General features: G+C 42.8%; 1 protein-coding gene across 2 annotated transcripts in view; it reads left to right on the top strand.

The window, feature by feature from the left end:
• Positions 1–12,038, top strand: part of LOC119652981 (solute carrier organic anion transporter family member 4A1) — a 114,978-nt gene that overhangs the window by 68,506 nt on the left and 34,434 nt on the right. The gene's annotated exons all lie outside the window — the stretch shown is intronic.

Below are 12,038 nucleotides of genomic sequence, written 5' to 3'. Positions count from 1 at the left end.
GCTAGATTCTACTCGGTACAATTTTTTATAGGAACAATTGAAAGGGCATACTGCCGATAATCGCTACAAAAGATACCATGGAAAAGCTAGTTAAGAGATTTTGCGAAATAAAGGGGGCACCAACCGAGCAGTCAGTAAAGATGAACGAGTTTACAGCCGGTATCGCAAAACCAAATTGAGTCTGGTAGAGTCATTTTTCGAATCCAATTTAAGCAGCATGTCGGGCCTGAGAAAACTTCCCGAAACTCTTAGCAAAAGGCGCGTTTATTCGCACAACTAGGGAAAATATTAACCAATGCTTTAAGAGACCACCATTTAGCATTTATGGAGGAGTGCTAACGCTCGATTAAATGGTAGAAGTGCCAAAGGCCACCCAAACAGGACAGTACTATAACGTAGCTCCGAGTAGTTTTCAATGCATCTCAGGCAACATCGGTAAGTAAACTGCTCAATGATAATTTGCTGATCGATCCTTACACCCAGAATAGAATCACTCGTATATTGATGAAATGGAGAACATATCAATGTTTGATAGTAACTGGTCTAGAGAAAAAGTACTGAGTGAATAATGGATAATGACTGACCCTATCCATTATAAATTAATACTATGCCGGAGTTGTTCATCCGAACCCAACAAACGCTTCAAACTAACAACGGTTACATATGGCACTGCGAGCACTCCTTACTAAGCTATGTACACTTCGCATCAATTGTCGAAGATCATGTCAAAATTTTTCTCCTCGAAGAATTGCTTCTTCTTCAAGGTCATCAGCTGTGTTCACGAGACAATAACTACTTTCCGAGTTAAAATAGGATGGTTACAACGAACAAACTAGGATAAACCAATCACAGAGGAACATGACGAAATATGGCGAAACTTTCGCTTGCAGTTGTCGGTAATCCAAAGAACTTCGATTTCAAGGTGGTTATGCTGTAGTAATCCAGCTTCCACTAATCCGTTGATGGTTTTTGCTCCTTTACTATTATTTCATTTGATGATGATAGGCTGGGGCTAGGGTGACAGGGTAGAGAAATCTGGTATTAACCAAAAAATGAGTGGCGGAATGTACTGAGCTCTTCTATTCCGACAGTTCAAAAACAGAACAGGGCTCTTTTAGGCCAATATATAATGGTCTTTGAGGTGTATGCGATCCTAAGAGCGGCAACTTGGGTGATTGATGAGCGATTGAAGAACAGGCCCATCACAATACTGATAGTCAAACTGCCCAAAGGGCATAGAGCAATCCTTCGATCTTCTCAAAAGTCGTTTAGGACTGTAGGCATCGTTTGAACTCTGTATCCATGTGGAAATATCACGGTGGAACTATTCTGCGTAACTGTTCGCCCCGATGTAGAAGGAGATGGAATCTCGGATGCTTTGGCAAAAAAAGGTTCGATGTTGGGACCGGAATCAGTACTTGGAGTGCTAGTAGGATTGGCTAATATTGGTAACAAAAATGGGAACAAGCTTTCTATAAGGACAAATGGTAGAACCTAAATATGCTGTACACACCAACTTTTCCTGTGAGAACCAAACATAGTGGACAGTTTATTCTGTCGAAATGCCTGCCGGTATGTGATCGCGTCGGTTGTGGAGGTAAAGCGTCAGCTTCCGAATCTCGTTGCTCTGGGTTCGAATCCCAGTCATCTTGTGTTTGGTACGTTGCTGTGAGCTTATCACTCTTACAGCGTTAAGTGTGATGATAGTGAAACGAAGGAGTGAACCGAAAACACTATATCTGATCGCACAGTACCGCAGCACTTCACAGCTCTAACCGTGGGATCGGTTGAACTTTAGACTTCGACTGTACGCAAATATACGCTGCACGGAACTTGCCAATCAATTAGAACAAGAAGTTGATAGGACAACAACATCAGACAGTCGAATGATTGAGATCTATTTGATTCTCCTTCTCTGTACTATAACAACAATTTTTGAATCTCTAAAGAATAACTTTAGTGCTAAGCTGAGATATCAATCAATAACTTAGTAAGAAGGATTAGTTTCACACCGGAAAATGTTTGTTTTATGTTTTCTGTCCAGTGCTTTAGAGTCAGCATACACAGAGCCCGGTTAAGCTTTATCGCATTGAGTAATAAAATCTTTGATCTTCGCGAATTTATTAAGACAGGTATCAGGTTGGCGTACGGCGAGACGCAGAATGAAAGAGGTGTGAAGGTATCCGGCTTCGAAGTAAACCTTGAGAGTACATTATCTGCGGCAGATCACCCGATATGTTACGGAAGCATTGGATGCAACCATGACCTGAGGGCGACTACACCCCAGTAGGTAACCCAACTACTGGTGGAACAACGAAATCGCAAGTTTGCGAAACGATGCATGGGCAACTGTGGGGTGGCGTGAAGCAGACGATTCACAAAAGTAGACGGAATTTCTTCCATCAGTTATGCGAAAATGCTGATTTAATCCCTTGAGGTAGGGTTTACAGGGTAGTAATGAAAAGACTGGGAAGATCGCTCTAAGTGACCTGCCCGCGCCTGTTACCACTCTGTTTGCTTACCATCAAAACAACGGAAGGCAAATGGTAGCCCAGGTCAACGTGTGTGTGATATATCCAGTTACCCAAGAGATTGGGTAAATATATAAAACGATCGGTGGCAATAAGGACCCAGATTTGTGTGGCACCCCTAGCAGAGTTTTGAAGCTGGCAGTAAGGCTAGGACTGATCTTTTCGTTAACACCTTTAAGGTATGCCTAAAAAAGGAATATTCTCCGCCTAGTGGAAGAAGCAAAAGTTGATGTTGCTTCCCCAATCCAATAGACCACTTGAAGGTCCAGCATCACATCGTCCCAGGCAGATTGGATGATGGAGAGAGTCATTTACAACATACTGGTATCAACTGTCGGAAGTGGCAATCGCCCGGAGTGCTTGTACTTGTCGTTTCAGACGAAGTTGCAATTGTAGCTTTGCCAATGAGCTGGCTGCAGTGGTTGCAAAAACACTCAGGGGATATGGAAGTTTGCGCGATGGAGATGATAAGAATGGAAAAACCTGACTGGAATAGGCCGGGTTGACCCTGGTGATTGAGAAAACGGAAGAGGTCTTAATAGCGAACCGTAAAAAAAGCGCCGTGAAGGTCGAAGTCGGTAGACATATAGTCGGCTCTAAGCCAGCTATCAAATACCTGGCGGTGAAAATTTACACCAAACTGAGCTTTAGGGAGCACCTTCAGTATGAACGTCAAAAGGCAGCTAGTGCCACCGCGGCGTTTGCAAGAACGTTGTCGAATATCGATAGGCCGAAATAACCAGAGGGGTGCGATGCATTCTGCTTTACACGTCAGCTGTGTGGTAGAGGCGCTTGCAAACTCTCCGAGAAGGTAGCAGGTGAATTCGGTTTACAGGCTGATGGCTCTGAGGGTATGCAGACCACGGGCATGATCTCAGTCGACATTCCCATGAATGAAATGCTATATCATGCAAGACGGATGGAAGGGTTAGCAAAATGCAGGAATGCGGCAAGGTCAGAATCTTATGATCTCTTGTAACACAGATGGGGCAAGTATTCAAAAGGTCGGGGGGGCGCATGCGAACTCAACGTAACAAGATTGACAGGAAGACATTTTACTTGTGCAACTAACTTTCCCGGTGTCCGGATAGCCGAGTGGTTAGAGCACAAGGCTATCATACGGAAGGTCGCGGTTCAAATCTCACTGGTGGCAGTGGAATTTGAATCGTGATTTGACGTCGGACACCAGTCGACTCAGCTGTGAATGAGTACCTGAGTCAAATCAGGGTAATAATCTCGGGCGAGCGCAATGCTGACCACATTGCCTCCTACAGTGTACTGGAGTGTACCCTTAAAGTCTTGAATGAAGTGCTCTAACACACTTCAAGGCCCTGATCCAATTGGATTGTTGCGCCAACGATTATTATTATTATTATTAACTAACTTTCCCATCAAAACTAATAGGATCGATATTGTGAATAAGTTTGCATTTATAGTATGTCCTCATTCTATATATAAGGAGTCGTTCAGTCGGTACCAAGTTGAAATTCAAATGCTTCAATTCAAATTGAATTGCAAATAAAAGCACTAGTCCTGCTTTCTATGCAAAGATATTGATAATACTACTAATTCAAAGTGTTTGACAATCCAATTACATCCAATCGAATTGTATCTGGAACTCCGGAAATAAATTCTCAAAAATGCAATAACATCCAATCAGGACCTCCCTCTGATCCTTTTTTACACGTCAAAAACGGAACTCCCATTGAGGCTAATTTTCCATTCTAAAGAATACGTTTTCCGACTCTCACCATCTCCACCCACCACCCTTGAATCCGGTTTATTACAATTACATACGCACAGCATCCAAGCGTATGGAGAATTGAAAAACTTCAAGGAACTTCCACAAAAATTTCGGACAAAAGGGCTCCAAACGTATACAGCCAACATTCATTTTTTCCACGAAACGATATGAGCCATGAAACAAGAAAAAAAATTTCATCAATGAAAGCGAAAAGTCCGTGAAATAAGGGAAAGTACTTTCGCTATGTGTACCACATATTTTCCTGTAGTGCGGAAATCCGATTTCACCCTTGGACGAAAGTATGGGGAAACGCAATAAAAATTCATGCTCACTCAATTTACCCCTAAATAAACTGTTGCCATAACTTGATTTATGAATACAAAGTTGTTTTCCTTATTTGCTTCATCATCTCTGCATGGCGTATGAACATGACGCGACATATGAGTAACAATTTTTTCGGAAGGAGCAGTTGGAGTCAAAACGAAGGAATAAACGGTTGATGGCTAGTAGACTTTTTCGGATGGGGGTAGTAAATGCAAAATTCAATCAACCTAGTTTCTGGAGCTACTTGAGATTCATTCATGAGGATGAATCTGATTTTGAGATGGAATCGTTTGGAATCGAGTGACCTTATCTTTGTTTTGAAAAGAATAGGGGAGGGGGATTCTTATAGCATTGATTTATTGGACAAGTTGAGTAATACAGTGATAATTAGAATGTCTAATTATAGTAAGTTTTCATAACGAATATCAAAAGGAAGCTGCTCCTTGTCATTGGGTGTCTTCAAAGGAATTTTGTCTGGGCAAAGAATGACCACCGTCTTCTGATTTTTGGTAGAACAGAATCTTCGGAAAAGGTCGCGGCTATTGTCACGAAATTTGGCGAGAACTTGGGATCTATGAATCCCTTTATATATAGCAAGTGGTGCCACTTTCGGTTGAGTTTAAGGGTGCTCCCCACACATGCGAAAGAGGGGGTTTACATTTTTTTCACAGAATGTGGTCATGGGTAGAGGAGTGAGGGTTCAAAGTGTAATATGCCTCGTTCTCAGAACCTACCCTACCGAAAAATCTACAAAAATTCACAATGGTGCATCTATATAAAATTTAGGCCTCAGAATACATCCCATTCCGATACCCGGTCAAATAGAATAATAGCATATTACCATATTTTAGAAATTTACCCGAAAACCCCCCTTAAGTTCATCCTCCTAAGTAATAGTATAATACACAATTTTGGAACGTTTGAAGGAAATTTAACTATTATTAACAAAATTATAGCAAGTCAAAATTTTGTATTTCACGTTAGTTAACGTATATGGTGTCATCATTCTTGGCTTACTTTCTCCTCTGTCCTAGCCTCAAACTGACAAAAGACAACAACACCGGCCGGGTGATTGCGTCTTTCAAGGTGACTTATCGTCACGAAGTCCTCAGTAACCCTTCTTTCTGGCCTGAAGGTGTATTCATCAAGCCATACAAGCGCCCGAATTCGCGGGTAAATTTCAGGACAACCCGCCTGCCTCTCCGAGCAATATAACTGGATCCATGTTTGCTGCCCGTCTGTTTTATCAGAATGTTAAGGGTTTAAGAGGTAGCTTTGTACTGATGAAGGGGGTAAGTTGCTCCTGAAATATATATTTACATTGAAAAATAAAAATTGTAGTTCGGAAGAAGCTACTGGTCTATCAATTTCAGGCTGGGGGCCTTCAATTTATCCGCGCTGACTCAGCAACCCCATGCCATCTGTATCCCCGAAAGTTGGCTGGACGATGCCACATTAAACTCCGAACTCCCTGAATGGTACTCCACTTTCCACTGTGGCAGGGACCGGAATGCATCTCGCAAGTCCACCGGTGGAATCCTAATTGCAATAAAAGATACACTCTCCCCCGAACTCGCCTTCTCCTCCTCTGGCTTCCCTTTTGGCTGTCTTGCTCTCGCGCCCTGTGAGTTGGCACTTACGGCTGTATTCAAATTATTTATTTATTTATTATTTCTATATACTGAAAAAGAAAAGCTTTTTAGTCAGTTTTTTTTAATAACGATACCTCGATCTGAATTCAATTTACTACCTCCCGGCGTCCAGCTGGTTAATTTTTCTTACCTGTTTTAGTAGAGAAGAAAGCTTAACTTCTGCAACACGTGGTAAAACGTCGGCAAATACGTTATCCTTTCCAAGCATTTGCTGAAATAATGATAAAGCTCAGACGGCGAAGTTGGTGAGAAAACGCTGTGTAAAGCTCCTGTTTCAGAGAAAAGATGAGTAGCTTATGGTCCGTGAACGACCTACTTTCAGTTGAGTACCGAAAATATTTTGTTGCGAAATCTGCGGCTAATAACTCACGATCGTAGGTGGTTCAGTTTTTTGAAGAAGAAGCTGTTGCCAGATTTGTTTCATTTCAGCAGCATTTACGGCAATGTCTGAAGCATTGAAGAATACGGCTAGAGGGGTGGTTTGCTGAGGGAATGTCAAAAGTGTGAATTCCGCCAGTTGTTGCTTGGTTTTCTAAAACACCTGAGCACCTCAGGGGACTACGTAATCAGGTGAGAGTTTTCGGTCTTCGGCCCAGACAGGTAAGCGTCAAGGATCGATTGACGGTAATCGTCAAGGATCGATTGATGGTGGGCGGCCTTGGGCAAGACACGATGTTCGACGTTTAATGTATCCAAAAACCTTTCCTTTCAAAAATGATGGAAACAGTATTGGACATGTAGGTTGAAATTCTTCCAGATGATCTAACAGAGGTCGTGCGGCTATTGTGCAGATCCACTAACAATCCATAGTGGCACAGAAAGTCTGCGCCTATGATAGGCATGCTAATATCCGCTATAACGGAGCGTAAGAAAAATTTTGTCGAAGTCCTAGAGTCATGTCAACCTCGTTGAGCAATTTGCTGCTACAATCTTGGCGTTTGTGCAATTTGCCGATGATTCCGGAATGCGGGGAGAACCGAGACTTCAGCGTCTGTATCTGTTAGGTAGTAGCGCCGACTCAAGTGATATTTTGGTATACTTTGTGGCTTATTCGGCGAACCTTCGGTGCTACCAGCAACTCCTGCAGTGATCTAATCCTACTTTCCGAACGCAAAGCACCGACCATCTCCCCTAACTGCGCCGTCTGCTGCAGCTGAGCCACTTGGTTTGATATTTTACACGACATCTCACCAACCAAAGCTTGTGACTCGACCTTTTGCATTTTATCGGTGGTAGCGTCAAAGTGTACATACATTCATACCAAGGTGGCCAGTGTGCTCTCCGAAAGTCTCTGCAGCCACAACTCATCTCGCGCAGCAGTTGGCATGCCGCACGTTCACCAAGCGTTAGCTCTGTCTTCTTCTTCTTTTTCTTCAGCCTTTGTCCCGTTCACAAGCGGGGTCGGCTCGTCGTGATCGGCTTCGCCATTTGGCTCTATCGAATGCATGATCTGGGTGCAATCTCGAGGCTTTCAAATCCCCATCCAGCGTATCAAGCCACCGTTGCTTAGGTCTGCCTTTTGGTCGTTTACCATCGACGACGATGTCCAGACCAATCTTGGCAAGTGAATTCTCGTTTGCACGAATTGCGTGACCATACCATCGAAGACGCCTCTCTCGCAACTTTTCCACGATCGGTGCAACCCCATAACGATCGCGGATATCCTCATTTCGGATGTGATCTAAACGTGTGACGCCGCTAGTCCAACGTAGCATCTTCGTCTCCATTACCGCAAGACGCCGTTCATTGTCTTTTATGGTCGGCCAACACTCAGAACCATAGAGAACGACTGGACGGACGACATTGCGGTAAATTTTAGATTTGAGACGTTCGTTGATACGTCGATCACAAAGGACACCAGTTGTGGAACGCCACTTCATCCAGGTTGCGTTAATGCATGAAGCGATTTCATAACGCAGTTCTCCATTGGCTGATAGCGTTGACCCGAGGTATTAAATCGCTCAGTTCTGGGCAGATCACTGCCGCTGACAGTGATTGTGCCTGTTTCATGGGGATCGGTCGTCAAAAATTCAGTTTTGTTTAAATTCAATCTGAGACCGTGTTGCATGAGGCGGTCATTCCATTTTTGAACAAGTTGCTCGAGATCATTTTTGCTATCAGATGCTAAGAAAACATCATCTGCATAAAGCAGTGTGTAGGGCGCTGGACGTTGGATATCCCGTGTGACGGTGTCCATAACAAGGACAAAGAGGAGTGGTGAGAGGGCACTTCCTTGATGAACACCAACAGAGACACGAAGCGGTTTTGATACACCCGTCATACTTCGAACTTTACTTTTCGGATCGTGGTAGAGCAATTGAACCCAGCGCACGAGTTCTTCTGGCACGAAGTGTTGTCGTAAAGCATACCAGATGAGTTCGTGTGGTACACGGTCAAACGCTTTCTCTAGATCCAGAAAGGCAATGTAAAGAGGGCGATGCTTCTCACGGTGTTTCTCCATGAGTCAGCAACTAATTTAGCTTAACCGTTGTAGAAGCAGTCTTTTAGCACATCGGAGACAACATATTCAACTTGACGAGCGCGTGGTTAAACCGCGTGGTGTCCATCGTGACGCCGGCTAATGCAAACTGTGCCTCAAGTTGGTGGAACCATGCTTGGCCAGAACGGTGACATGCGCGCTGTCACGACAGTTATTCTCTATATACTCTATACTTTACTCTATTTTGAAGGTGCCGAAACACAACCTGCAGCGGCAAATAACACTCAATTGAAACAAGGACTGAAGGTATTGAGGGTTTAGCGCGAGCAACTGCCGTGTAGTAATAATCTCACTTTCCTCTTCGAAAACGGATTGATTTGGACACCATAATTATACTAGTGGATGCGAGGCAGATCTAATTTCTCTGCCGCAAGTAAGAGCACGGCGCCCGAGTTATACAGCTCAGCTCCACGCTTGAGCCCACGAGGAGCTTTGCCCGCGAACCACTAGGAAACTCCCATAAGGTTAATAATAATAATAATCGTTGGCACAACAATCCAATTAGATCAGGGCCTTGAAGTGTGTTAGACCACTTCATTTAAGACCGTAACGGCACACTACAGGATTACAGTACCCTGTAGGAGGCAATGTGGTCAACATTGAGCTCACCCCAGATTATTATCCTAATTTGACTGAGGTAATCATTCACAGCTGAGTCCACTGGTATCCGACGTCAAATCACGATACAAATTCCACTGCCACCAGTGAGATTTGAACCAGCACCACCACTTCGGTCAGGCTGCTTCCAGGGCAGAGGCAGGTGCTCTCTCTACCCTGGACAAAACTGTAGTCGTCTCTAGTTTTTTTTTTTAAATGATTATATTCTCGGTACATTGATACTAATGCAGTGTAGTATAAGCCATGCCAAAAGGAATTCCACCATTGCGCCATGAGGGTAGCTGAGGCTGCCGCAAATGATGGTGGTTTGGTTATCGTGTACTGCACCACGAAAGAATTTGTGGGTGGTTGTAAGCCTTTGGATGGTCCTGTGAGGGACTTTAACGGTGGGGTGGGATTTTCATTTGTAATGATGAGCAACAAAAGAGGAAAGAACATTTCAGCACAACTCTGATTATAGATAAACCTTCAGAGATTCCGATTTGCGTATTTCCTATACTACTACTACTACTACTGTGGAATTTGTCAATCAACTTGAAACCTTAATCTACAGAGAACAGGTTTGCTTTCGCTTTGGTTTTCCTCCGCATCATTGTGGTATTGATTTAAGGTCTTCGCTCTTTATCGGTTTCAAGAAAGCTTTCGACAGTGTCAACAAGGCTAGTAAGTGAAGAATGGGGGGGAGGCATTCCGCAGAAATCAATAGCTGCTATCAATGCGAAATATGAGGGCGCAAAATGCAACTTGTTGCATCGAGGTAAAATTTCAAAGGTCGAATTTTATCATCGATGCTTTCTCTTTTCATTATTGGTGACTTCCTTCATGCCGTCTTGAATGGACTACGTGGAGATTTCAATGGAATATATCATCTTTCCTCAAACTCCTCAGCTATGCTAATGTTATCTATGTACCCTCTTAAATTTTGAAATTTAACCACGTCAACATCAACATGAGGTTCTTCAGCGCCAATGTTCTCTCGGGATACTATATGGGAGTAGCAAATGGAATGTGACTGCCACTGTTATTCGGAAGATCCTAGCTTTCACCAACGCATATTTTTCTTATGTCATCGGGGTTCTGTCGTTTGTGACAATAACAGATAAAGAACTTAGTCTGTATACGAGTCAGATGCTGTGCAAGTGTTGATCAGAATGTTGAAGTAGCAGTGGATAGATCACATTTTGAGAAAAAAGAGCAATTTCATTACAGGTTATGTTACGCAGTGGAACTCGGCCCAAAACAGGGAAGGAAAGAGAGCTCCTCGAAAAGTCGTCGGAAGAGCCAAAGCATATTGGAATTGACAGTGGTGGTGTATGAATTTGTTTTATGCGCTATGTTTCACATAGGGATTTTGGGTGATGGGATAAAGAACAATCCCATAAACATTAGTTAAACCTGAAATATTTTTCAGTCTTACTTCCTAGAATACATCGAACCAGATGAAGGCGCATTGTTGTCGCTTGCAACATATTTCGGCTTTTGTCCCGATAAGATATCATTAGTTTTTCATTAAATGCCTTTATTTACATCTGAAGAAATTTTCATCGAATGACGCGAATGTAGCAGAAGTGGTAATGAGTCCGCCCTGATTCTCGAATTGTATTAGGATACAAGTACGCAGCGCGGACCTGCATGGTCAACGTATTAACGGAGATTAATGCCGATTTGATTGATCAATCAGGGATTGAATTCATACGCTAGCTAGTCCAGAAAGACGCCTCTAAAATAATGTAGGAATTATGGACACAGATCGAATTGTGTTGAAACTGTCGACGCAGGATCGGTATTGGAAGGCTGACAAGGTATGTAGTATATGTCAGCCTGGAGACTAAAACTGCTGCTGTAAAATGTCATTATCAAGTTGAATTGCTGGAGAATGATTGCTAACGCCTTATAATAGGGGGATTTCAATTTTCTCATTGTCAATCTACTAATTTAGCTAAGATGCTTGATAGAATGTTTAGTGATCTTTTAAAGAACACTACCCCCGGAAAAATTTAGAACAGGATTTTCATTACATTGTACTCTAAATCCAACAAAAGTTTAGCAGCAACTTGAAGTGACTTTGTTTGGGACATGATGGATGTGACGTGTTATATCTTATCTTATATTTTCTACACACAATGCAACAAATGAACAAGGACGTTTCCTTATAAGTCTTCCCCCATTTTAATGGAACTATTTACATTTGAGTGCATTACACTTCTGATGCCTTAACCTGCATGAGACGCCTCCCCTGAATCCATTGATTGCAAAGATGTATGTCTACCACTAACCCACTTCTTAAGGACAATATGCCAGTTACTAGACTACCAATTTGCCTCAAGCAACCCAAAGAATAGTTGTTTTGCCTTTTTGTCTTCAGATTCTTTTTATTTTTCTCAATAGAATCCCACTTTCTTCCAATGTCTGCTGATTCCCTTGCAAGTGGAAAATCTTCAACGCTAAATGCAAATTTATAGACCCCTTTTAAGTGTCACAGGTGGTTTCAAGTCATTGAAGCAATTTATAGCCTCGCCTGAACGTTCAAAATACCTTCTACTTAGATGAAGTATGCTTGTTCGTGTGTATCGCATCCTGCGCCCTTCCTCCAATCTTGCCCTGGTGTACATTCGTTTTGTGTCTATTAAAGTGTCTTACCCGGATGATTACGAGCCAGTCGTTGGAGT

Source organism: Hermetia illucens, chromosome 3 (genome assembly GCF_905115235.1).
Source record: "Hermetia illucens chromosome 3, iHerIll2.2.curated.20191125, whole genome shotgun sequence".
NCBI lineage: Eukaryota > Metazoa > Arthropoda > Insecta > Diptera > Stratiomyidae > Hermetia > Hermetia illucens.
Note: the sequence above shows the minus strand (reverse complement) of the source record. Positions and strands in the feature narration are given on the sequence as shown.